At 39.4% G+C, this 12,091-nt stretch overlaps 1 long non-coding RNA gene across 1 annotated transcript in view; it reads right to left on the reverse strand.

Annotated features, from left to right (window-relative positions):
- The window catches only part of LOC136165274 (uncharacterized), a 30,454-nt gene extending 18,363 nt beyond the window's left edge, over positions 1–12,091 (reverse strand). The window contains exons 1-2 of the long non-coding RNA XR_010662484.1: positions 11,985–12,091; positions 10,692–10,818 (exon numbers count right to left, since the gene is read on the reverse strand). This is a non-coding gene — a long non-coding RNA (uncharacterized lncRNA). The remainder of the gene's footprint in view (positions 1–10,691; positions 10,819–11,984) is intronic.

Consider the following 12,091-nt stretch of genomic DNA (forward strand, 5'->3'; position numbering starts at 1 on the left):
AAGAGAGAGGGAGAGGGAGACAGAGAGAGCTAATTTTTCAAATCTCTTTAGTACATGGCATAGTACAACACGGCAGATTTAACATCTGCTTGTGGGCTAAATAAGTTGTGATGGCTTTGGTTGAAGGAGATGAAGATTATCTGGGCTCATAAATTACAGAGTTGGAAAAGAGAAGGCTGTTATAATAGCCTTTTCAGATGATTTTGGATGTTCTTCTTTGATACTACACTAAAATGTGACAATTGGTACTTTCTTAAAAGGTTAGCTGTAGTTCAGTGCAGTTCAGTTCAGTCGCTCAGTTGTGTCCGACTCTTTGCAACCCCATGAACCGCAGAATGCCAGGCCTCCCTGTCCATCACCAATTCCTGGAGTCCACCCAGACCCACGTCCATTGAGTCGGTGATGCCATCCAACCATCTCATCCTCTGTCGTCCCCTTCTCCTCCTGCCCTCAATCTTTCCCAGCATCAGGGTCTTTTCAAATCAGTCAGCTCTTTGCATCAGGTGGCGAAAGTATTGGAGTTTTAGTTTCAACATCAGTCCTTCCAATGAACACCCAGGACTGATCTCCTTTAGGATGGACTGGTTGGATCTCCTTGCAGTCCAAGGGACTCTCAAAAGTCTTCTCCAGCACCACAGTTCAAAAGCATCAATTCTTCGGCACTCAGCTTTTTTATAGTCCAACCCTCACATCCATACATGACTACTGAAAAACCATAGCCTTGACTAGATGGACCTTTGTTGGCAAAGTAATGTCTCTGCTTTTTAATATGCTGTCTAGTTTGGTCATAACTTTCCTTCCAAGGAGTAAGCATCTTTTAATTTCATGGCTGCAATCACCATCTGCAGTGATTTTGGAGCCCAGAAAAATAGTCAGCCACTGTTTCCACTGTTTCCCCATCAATTTGCCATGAAGTGATGGGACCGGATGCCATGATCTTCGTTTTCTGAATGTTGAGCTTTAAGCCAACTTTTTCACTCTCCTCTTTCACGTTCATCATGAGGCTCTTTAATTTTTCTTCACTTTCTGTCGTAAGGGTGGTGTCATCTGCATATCTCAGGTTATTGATATTTCTACCAGCAATCGTGATTCCAGCTTTTGCTTCCTCCAGCCCAGCATTTCTCTTGATGTACTCTGTATATAAGTTAAATAAGCAGGGTGACAATATACATTCTTGATGTACTCCTTTCCCGATTTGGAACCAGTCTGTTGTTCCATGTCCAGTTCTAACTGTTGCTTCCTGACCTGCATACAGGTTTCTCAAGAGGCAGGTGAGGTGGTCTGGTATTCCCATCTCTTTCAGAATTTTCCACAGTTTATTGTGATCCACACAGTCAAAGGCTTTGACATAGTCAGTAAAGCAGAAATAGATGTTTTTCTGGAACTCTCTTGCTTTTTCGATGATCCAGAGGATGTTGGCAATTTGATCTCTGGTTCCTCTGCCTTTTCTAAAACCAGCTTGAACATCTGAAAGTTCACAGTTCACATATTGCTGAAGCCTGGCTTGGAGAATTCTGAGCATTACTTTACCAGTGTGTGAGATGAGCACAATTGTACAGTAGTTTGAGCATTTTTTTGGCATTGCCTTTCTTTGGGATTGGAATGAAAACTGACCTTTTCCAGTCCTGTGGTCACTCCTGAGTTTTTCAAATTGAGTGGCATATTGAGTGCAACATTTTCACAGCATCATCTTTCAGGATTTGAAATAGCTCAACTGGAATTTCATCACCTCCACTAGCTTTGTTCATAGTGATGCTTCCATCCTAAGGCCCACTTGACTTCACATTCCAGGATGTCTGACTCTAGGTGAGTGATCACACCATCTCATTATCTGGGTCATGAAGATCTTTTTTGTATAGTTCTTCTGTGTATTCCTGCCACTTCTTCTTAATCTCTTCTGCTTCTGTTAGGTCCCTACCATTTCTGTCCTTTATTGAGCCCATCTTTGCTAGAAATGTTCCCTTGGTATCTCTAGTTTTCTGGAAGAGATCTCTAGTCTTTCCCATTCTATTGTTTTCCTCTATTTCTTTGCCTTGATCGCTGAGGAAGGCTTTCTTATCTCTCCTTGCTATTCTTTGGAACTCTGCATTCAAATGGGTATATCTTTCCTTTTCTCCTTTGCTTTTCACTTCCCTTCTTTTCACAGCTATTTGTAAGGCCTCCTCAGACAGCCATTTTGCTTTTTTGCATTTCTTTTTCTTGGACTCTGAAATGACATCAATGACTTTTTTTGTACTCTGTCATATTAAAATTCATTGGTTTGTCTTGCATCTGGAAAGATTTTGTATCATCGTGCATTCCAATACCTGGAAAATACTGGTTTTCTGAATTAGGCAGGTCTCCCAAATGTTGACCCAATTCATTACACAATATTTAAAAAGTAACATTCACCACCAACCTCATCAGAAAAGCTGCTGATGGAAAGCTACTGAATTCATGAACATGGATGCAAGTATATCAAGGTTTTATTTCTGAAAAGTTTGAAAGCTAGAATTTTATCATTAGCAATAAATACTGCTGATTGTTTAAAGTAGCAAATCCATTTTGATAATTTTCAAGAAACTGTCTGTCAGATATCCAGGTCTCACTAGCCACAGTTTGTCTGGCAGTTATTCTTTCAGGTAAAAATGGCATTTCATGAGAAAGGTGGCTAGTTTAGCTAATAACTCAGATAATCACCTAAGATATGCATCCTTCAGAATATGCAGCCCCAGATCTTTATGAACATATTTCATTTTACCACACTGAATATTAAAAAGGTACATAATCAGGAGTTGAGGTTTAATAAAATTAATAATTTCTACTGTTTCACTGAGGACATTCTTCAAGTTAAACTGACATATTTTTTTAATGCAAGGGTGTAATGATGAAAATGCAATCACTGCTAATGTAATTCTGTGCCCTTGCCTTGATTCCTACTGACGTCTCAGCAGTTCTTCTTGTGATTACTTTGGCACTATCAGTGCATATTAACTGAATTCCTCAGTGTTTGTGTGTTTTAACTTTAATCCAGTCTGTTCTTTGATCCATGGACTCAGTGACACAAGCCTAGAAAAAGTGGGACAGACTTTTTGCGTGGACGGACTATCTGCATGTTAAGTTTAATCTGAAAAACTGAAAATCTTTTTTTTTAGATATGCAGATACATTTTCTTCATTGAAAGATAAAATTTATTTTGAATAAATACAGATTGTTTTACTGATTCAGAAAATTTGACAAAATAATGGCTCAATAATTCACGGTCGTCTTTATCACCATTCTCTGTCTAGCAAGACAAGCTTTCTTTTCAAAGAATGGGATATAGATACTCTTTTTAAAAACTAATAATGGCTTTTTTGCATATGCTTTATATTTCTTCTAAGAATTTCATTTACTCTCTCATACATTATAACTTAAATATAATTATAAAATATAAAACAATTATATTGAAGCACTGCTCAGTGACCAAACAGTATCAAGCATAAACAGAGACTAAATAGTTGAACTAAAAGCACCCCCATTCTTACATTCCAGTTGGGGAGATTAACAAGGAAACAGCAAATTTATAACTTTCTATAGGTAATTACTCTGTCTTGACTCTCCTGACATCCCATGCAGTAGGTAGTTGTAGTAGGTAGAATAATGCTTCCCCAAAGAAGTCTATCCTAATCCCCCAAATCTGTGACTACGTTACCTTACATGGCAAACAGTGATTAAGTTAAGGATCCTGAGATGTGAAATCATCCTAGATTATCTGAGTGGGCTGAATGTAATCACAAAGGTCCATATAAGAGGGAGACAGGAAAGTTAGAAGGAGAAGATATAATGCAGAGCCATGGGCCAAGGACTGTGGGAGCAAATTCTCCCCCATAGCCTCCACAAGGAATGCAATCCAGTCAATAGCTAGCTCACTGAGACCCATCTTGGACTTTTGATCTCCAGCAACTATAAGAAAAGATTTGTGTTGTTCAATTGTAGGATTTGTGTTGTTCAAAGCAACTAAGTTTGTTAAAAAACTAAATATAGAACTATCATATGATCCAACAATCTCACTCCTGGACTTATGTCCAGAGAAAACCATAATTAGGAAAAATACAGGCACCCCAGAGTCCACTGCAATGCTATGTATAATAGCCAAGACGTGGAAGAAACCTAAATGTCCATAAAGAAGATGTGGTACATACATACAATGGATTATTACTCAGCCATATAAAAGAATGAAATGGTGCTATTTGCAGCAACATGGATGGACCTAAAGATTGTCATACTGAGTGAAGAAAGTCAGACAGAGAAAGATAATATCATGATATCATTTATATGTGGAAACTAAAAAAAAAAAATGGACTTATTTATAAAACAGAGTCACAGATGTAGAAAACAAACATGGTTTCCGGGAGGAAAAGGGGGAAGGGATAAATTGGGAGATTTGGATTGATATATACACATTACTATATATAAAATAACTAATAAGGACATATGGTATAGCACAAAGAACTCAGTACTCTGTAATGATATATATGGGGAAAGAATCTAAAAAAGAGTGGATATATGCATATATATAACTGATTCACTTTGATGTACATCTGAAACTCACAAAACATTGTAAATCAACTATACTCCAACAAAAATTATAGAAAAAGTCAGCAACTAAGTTTATGGTAACTTTATCACAGTAGCAGGAAACTAACACAGCTGGGCATCATTATTGGTCCTGTTTGACAGATGAAAAAAATAAGTGAGATGTTCACATGACTTAAACCACATACATTGTGGAGAATGTACAAAATGGTATCATTCCCGTGGAAGACATTTTAATATTATTATCAAAATTACCAGTGCATTTACTCCAGTTACCTACCTAAGGAAGATATACCTACTTGCATGAAATGGCACATGTTAAAGTCCATTCACAGCAACATCATTCATTAGAGCAAAATATCAGATACAATCCAATTAACAGAATAGAGAGCCCAGAAATAAACCCTTACATCTACAGACAATTAATCTTTGACAAAGGAGGCAAATATATAGAATGGAGAAAAGACAGTCTCTTCAATAATGTTGGGAAAGCTGGACAAACCTTACATCACACACAAAAATAAATTTCAAATGGCTCCTCAGTCTAAGTTCAGTCACTCAATCATGTCCGACTCTTTCCTATCCCATGAACCACAGCACGCCAGGCCTCCCTGTCCATCACCAACTCCTAGAGTTTACTCAAACTCATGTCCATTCAGTCAGTGATGGCATCCACTCATCTCATCCTCTGTCATCCGCTTCTCCTCCTGCCCTCAATCTTGCCCAACGTCATGGTCTTTCAAAAGAGTCAGCTCTTCACATCAGGTGGCCAAAGTATTGAAGTTTCAGTTTCAGCATCAGTCCTTCCAATGAATATTAAGGACTGATCTCCTTTAGGATGGGCTGGTTGGATCTCCTTGCAGTCCAAGGGACTCTCAAGAGTCTTCTCCAACACCATAGTTCAAAAGCATCAGTTCTTCAGCGCTCAGCTTTTTCTAAAGTCCAACTCTCACATCTATACATGACTACTGAAAAACCATAGCTTTGACTAGATGGACCTTTGTTGACAAAGTAATGTCTCTGCTTTTTAATATGTTGTCTAGGTTAGTCACAACCTTCCTTCCAAGGAGTAAGCGACTTTTAATTTCATGACTGCAATCACCATCTGCAGTGATTTTGGAGCCCAGAAAAATAAAGTCTGACACTGTTTCCCCATCAATTTGCCATGAAATGATGGGACTGGATGCCATGATCTTCGTTTTCTGAATGTCAAGCTTTAAGCCAACTTTTTCACTCTCCTCTTTTACGTTCATGAGGCTCTTTAATTTTTCTTCACTTTCTGCCATAAGGGTGGTGTCATCTGCATATCTGAGGTTATTGATATTTCTCCCAGCAATCTTGATTCCAGCTGTGCTTCCTCCAGCCCAGCATTTCTCTTGATGTACTCTGCATATAAGTTAAATAAGCAGGGTGACAATATACAGGCTTGACGTACTCCTTTTCCTATTTGGAACCAGTCTGTTGTTCCATGTCCAGTTCTAACTGCTGCTTCCTGACTTGCATACAGGTTTCTCAAGAGGCAGGTGAGGTGGTCTGGTATTCCCATCTCTTTCAGAATTTTCCACAGTTTATTGTGATCCACACAGTCAAAGGCTTTGGCATAGTCAGTAAAGCAGAAATAGATGTTTTTCTGGAACTCTTGCTTTTTCGATGATCCAGAGGATGTTGGCAATTTGCTCTCTGGTTCCTCTGCCTTTTCTAAAACCAGCTTGAACATCTGGAAGTTCACGGTTGGCTTGGAGAATTTTGAGCACTACTTTACTAGCGTGTGAGATGAGTGCAATTGTGCAGTAGATTGAGCATTCTTTGGCATTACCTTTCTTTAGGATTGGAATGAAAACTGACCTTTTCCAGTCCTGTGGCCACTGCTGAGTTTTCCAAATTGGCTGGCATATTGAGTGCAGCACTTTCACAGCATCATCTTTCAGGATTTGAAATAGCTCAACCTGAAATTTCATCACCTCCACTAGCTTTGCTCGTAGTGATGCTTCCTAAGGCCCACTTGACTTCATATTCCAGGATGTCTGGCTCTAGGTGAGTGATCACACCATCTCATTATCTGGGTCGTGAAGATCTTTTTTGTATAGTTCTTCTGTGTATTCCTGCCACTTCTTCTTAATCTCTTCTGCTTCTGTTAGGTCCCTACCATTTCTGTCCTTTATTGAGCCCATCTTTGCTAGAAATGTTCCCTTGGTGTCTCTAGTTTTCTGGAAGAGATCTCTAGTCTTTCCCATTCTATTGTTTTCCTCTATTTCTTTGCCTTGATCGCTGAGGAAGGCTTTCTTATCTCTCCTTGCTATTCTTTGGAACTCTGCATTCAAATGGGTATATCTTTCCTTTTCTCCTTTGCTTTTCACTTCCCTTCTTTTCACAGCTACTTGTAAGGCCTCCTCAGACAGCCATTTTGCTTTTTTGCATTTCTTTTTCTTGGGGATGGTCTTGATCCCTGTCTCCTGTACAATGTCATGAACCTCCATCCATAGTTCATCAGGCACTGTCTATCAGATCTAGTCCCTTAAGTCTATTTCTCACTTCCACTGTATAATCATAAGGGTCATACCTGAATGGTCTAGTGCTTTTCCCCACTTTCTTCAATTTAAGTCTGAATTTGGCAAGAAGGAATTCATGATCTGAGCCATAGTCAGCTCCTAGCCTTTTTTGCTGACTGTATAGAGCTTCTCCATCTTTGGCTTAATGACTTTAGTATAACACAGGACACCATAAAACTCCTAGACTTCTTAGGTCAGTCTCCCAAAGGCAATAGCAATAAAAGCAAAAGTAACCAAATGGGACCTAATCCAATTTATAAGTTTTGGCACAGCAAACGAAAACAAAGACAACTTATTAACTGGGGGAAAATATCTGCAAACAGTGTGACTGACAAAAGCTTAATTTCCAAAATATACAAATAGCTCATACAACTCAATAACAAAAAACAAACAAACCAATGTAAAATAATGGGCAGAAGACTTAAATATACATTTCTCCAAAGAAGACTTACAGATGGGCAATAGGTACATGAAAAGATGCTCATTATCCCTAACTGTCAGAGAAATGCAAGTAAAACTATGTTGTGGTACCACTTTACATTGGTCTGGATGGCCATCATTAAAAAGTTTATAAATAATAAATGTTGTAGAGAGTGTAGCAAAATGTGAACCCTCCTACACTGTTGGTGGGAATGTAAATTGGTGCAGTCACAATGGAAAACATGGAGGTTCCTTAAAAAACTAAAAATAAAGTTACCATATGATCTAGCAATCCCACTCTTGGGCATATATTTGGAGAAAACTCTTATTCAGAAAGATACAATATCCCAATATTCATAGCAGCACTATTTACAATAGCCAAGACATAGAAACAACTTAAACGTCCATTGACAGATAAGTGGATAAAGATGTGGACTATATATACAATGGAATATTACTCAGCCATAAAAAGAATGAAATAACACCATTTGCAGCAACATGGATGGACCTAGAGACTATCATATGAGTGAAGTGAGCCAGAGAAAGAGAAATATCATATTTCTCTTACATCATATTCCACTTATATGTGGAATCTATGATGCAAATGAAGTTATTTATAAAACAGAGGTAGACTCACAGACATAGAAAACAAATTCATGGTTACCAAAGACGAAAAGAGAGTGAGAGATAAATCAGGAGTTTCAGATTAACAAACTACTATATATGAAATAGATAAACAACAAAGTCCTACTATATAGCATGAGGAACTATATTTAATATCTTGCAGTAATCTATAATGGAAAAGAATATGAAAAAGCATAAACACATAGCTGAATCACTTTGCTATACACCATAAACTAACACACTATAAATCAACTACACTTCAGTCAGATTGCTTTTAAAAATAAACAATCCAGTTGTTTATCTCTAGGGGAGTAAAAAGGCAGAGGAACCAGAGATCAAATTGCCAACATCCATTGGATCATCAAAAAAGCAAGAGAGTTCCAGAAAAACATCTATTTCTGCTTTATTGACTATGTCAAAGCCTTTGACTGTGTGGATCACAACAAACTGTGGGAAATTCTTAAAGAGATGGGTATACCGGACCACCTTGTCTGCCTCCTGAGAAATCTGTATACAAGTCAAGAAGCAACAGTTAGAACTGGACATGGAACAACAGACTGGTTCCAAAGCGGGAAAGGAATACATCAAGGATGTATATTGTCACCCTGCCTGTTTAACCTATATGCAGAGTACATCATGAGAAACACTAGACTGGATGAAACACAAGCTGGAATCAAGATTGCCAGGAGAAATATCAATAACCTCAGATATGCAGATGACACCACCCTTATGTTAGAAAGTGAACAAGAACTAAAGACCCTCTTGATGAACATCAAAGAGGAAAGTAAAAAAGTTGGCTTAAAACTCAATATTCAGAAAACTTAAGATCATGGCATCTGGTCCCATCACTTCATGGGAAATAGATGGGGAAGCAATAGAAACAGTGACAGACTTTATTTTGGGGGGCTCCAAAATCACTGCAGATGGTGATTGCAACCATGAAATTAAAAGACGCTTACTCTTTGGAAGAAAAGTTATGACTGTATGACCGACCTAGATAGTATATTAAAGAGCAGAGACATTACTTTGCCAACAAAGGTCCATCTTGTCAAAGCTATGATTTTTCCAGTAGTCATGTATGGATGTGAGAGTTGGACTATAAAAAAAGTTGAGGGCTGAAGAATTGATGCTTTTGAACTGTGGTATTGGAGAAGACTCTTGAGAGTCCCTTGGACTGCAAGGAGATCCAACCAGTCCATCCTAAAGGAGGTCAGTCCTGAATATTCATTGGAAGGACTGATGCTGAAGCTGAAATTCCAACACTTTGACCACCTGATGCAAAGAGCTGACTCATTTGAAAAGATCCTAAGGCTGGGAAAGATTGAAGGCAGGGGAGAAGGGGACGACACAGGATGAGATGGTTGGATGACATCACAGACTCAATGGACCTGAGTTTGAGTAAACTCCAGGAGTTGGTGATGGACAGGGAGGCCTGGCATGCTGCAGTCCATGGGGTCACAAAGAGTCGTATATGAGCGAGCAACTGAACAGAACTGAGGCGAGTAAGGAAATAAACTTCACAGTGGAATAGTATGCAGCTGTGGAAAACAATGAGGAAGCTCTCTACATACTGATATGGAAAGATCTCCAAGATACACTGCTAAGTGAAAAATATATATAGTGTGCTACCTTTTGTGTATGAAAAGGGAGAAAATAAGAATATATTATTTTTATTCCCTTATTTTTGAATAAAATACTGGAAGGACACAGCCACAACTAACACATGTGTAAAATGAGTAATGGATGGGGAGAGGGGTGGGCGAAAATTTTTTTCAATATATATATATTTTCATATCTGATTTTAACTACGTGAATGTGCTACCCTATTTTTTTCTAATTAATTTTGAAGTGAGTTTAAATAACTAGCTGGTCGAAGGTTGTGCAATCAATTATAACAAGAACAACAACAAAAACACAGTGTCACCAGTTACCCCTTATGCACCAGGCACTTTCAGGTGTGTTTTATTAAATCCTAACAATACCCACGTCAAGCAGGGAGTCTTATTCTATTTATAGATGGAGAAACTGAAGCTCAGAGAGGTTGATACTTGCTTGAGATCACTCAGCTTGTAAGTAGAAGAGTTGACCTTCCAGCTTGTGTTTCTCTGATTCCAAAGCCCACACTCTTGGCCACCAGGCTGCAGTGTCTAGAAACCATGTTTTTGAATTCTAGCACTAGTGCTCTTAATATGACAACATAGCATGTTGTACACAACTTGTTGACAGATTAAAGTGAGAGCCAAATTGGCTAAGTGAAATAAAAGCATTTACCCTTTTTCTGCCAAGCTCTTTTGTGAGGTTTTGGAGAACCTGATTTGGGGACAATTCATTGTTTCTTAAATCCGTAAAATTTGATAGTCAAAGCAGACTCATCAGTATTTGCACCACAGAATTACATTCACAGGTGCTTCCTTACTGCCCCAGGCCACGATCTGAGTCCTGACCTCCTGAGTTCTCCACCTGCCCTCCAGATCAGACTCTAACATTTACAGGGTCTGGAGCAAGGGAATTCCCAGGTGGCACTAGTAGTAAAGAACCCACCTGCCAATGGAGGAGACAAAGAGACTCAGGTTTGATCCCTGAGTTGGAAGATCTCCCGGAGCAGGGCACAGCAATCCACTCCAGTATTCTTGCTTGGAGAATCCCATGAACAGAGGAGCCTGGTGGGCTACAGTCGCAAAGAGTCAGACACGACTAAAGTGACTTAGCACACACAGCACGTGGCAAGGATACAAATGAAGACCTATGTGGATTTCCCTGCTGGTCCAGTGCTAAGATTCCACACTCCCCAGTGGTACCCAGGGGGCCCAGCTTCCATTCCTGGTCAGGGAACTAGATCCCATTTGCTGAAACTAAGAGTTTACATGCTGCAATTAAAAAAAAAAAAAGATACTGAAAAAAAAAATCCCATGTGCTACAACTAAGACCCAGTGCAGCCTAAATAAATAAATACATATATAAATAAATTTAAAATTAAAAAATAAATGGAGATCTATGTGCCATAATTATGAATAGTTATAAGGACAAACCAACCTAAGAAACTGTGGAATATATTCTATCCAAACTACTTTTACAAATATACCTTCAGAACCATGTGGAAAGCCAAGTTTGAAGTTAAAATTCTTGGGTTCTTAAAGGTTCTGTGCCCAATCATGATACTGCAGAGAGCCCTGCTAGCCAGACCGTGAATATGCCCCTTTCTCTTCTTACCTCCTGGTCCCCACCTGGTCTCAGATTCCCAGCCCACATGCCCAGGCTCCATTTACACACCTCCAAAGAGCCACTCCTTGGCCACACTGTGGGCCTAGAGGTATGCATGCAGTGGCACAATCTGTACTACCCAAGACCCAGGATGAGACCCACACAGGCCCTAGAAGCAAACTCAGAACGCTTGGGAATTTCAGGACTGCATCTAAATGGTGAGAAGGAGGCCTACGGGTGGGCATGGCCCCTTGATCTCTGGCAGTCCTCACTCTGTAGGGGTGCTGAGACCAGAGGAGAGACAGGAGCCAAAGTCTGTTAAAGCATGGAGCCCAGGGAAGGAAGCCCTCTTTCTTGAGCCCCAAAGAAATACTGCCTGCCCTAGAAGTGTCCACAGAAGTGACCCTAGGGCTTGGACCAAATTCAGAACTCAAGTCCAATCAGTCATTTACTGAACAGGAGACAGCAGTAAGGAAAAAGAATCACAGGGTTCACGATAAACTCACGTGTTAGACAAGCAAACATGTGGGAAAACAACTCAGGAGACCCCAAATTTCACTGCAGTGGGGCTGTCTTGGATATGACTAAGCTCGATTTCAAAAGATGAGCAGGTGAGCAATGATGAAAACTTACCACTTTCCTTCTTGTTCTTAACGTTTTCAGAACAGTTAAGCCCCGCACACACATTGTTCACACTGGAAATCATTTACTCCTAGTATGAAAGTTCAAGTTGTTTTTAC

The sequence above is a fragment of the Muntiacus reevesi genome, chromosome 3 (assembly GCF_963930625.1).
Source record: "Muntiacus reevesi chromosome 3, mMunRee1.1, whole genome shotgun sequence".
NCBI classification, from domain to species: domain Eukaryota; kingdom Metazoa; phylum Chordata; class Mammalia; order Artiodactyla; family Cervidae; genus Muntiacus; species Muntiacus reevesi.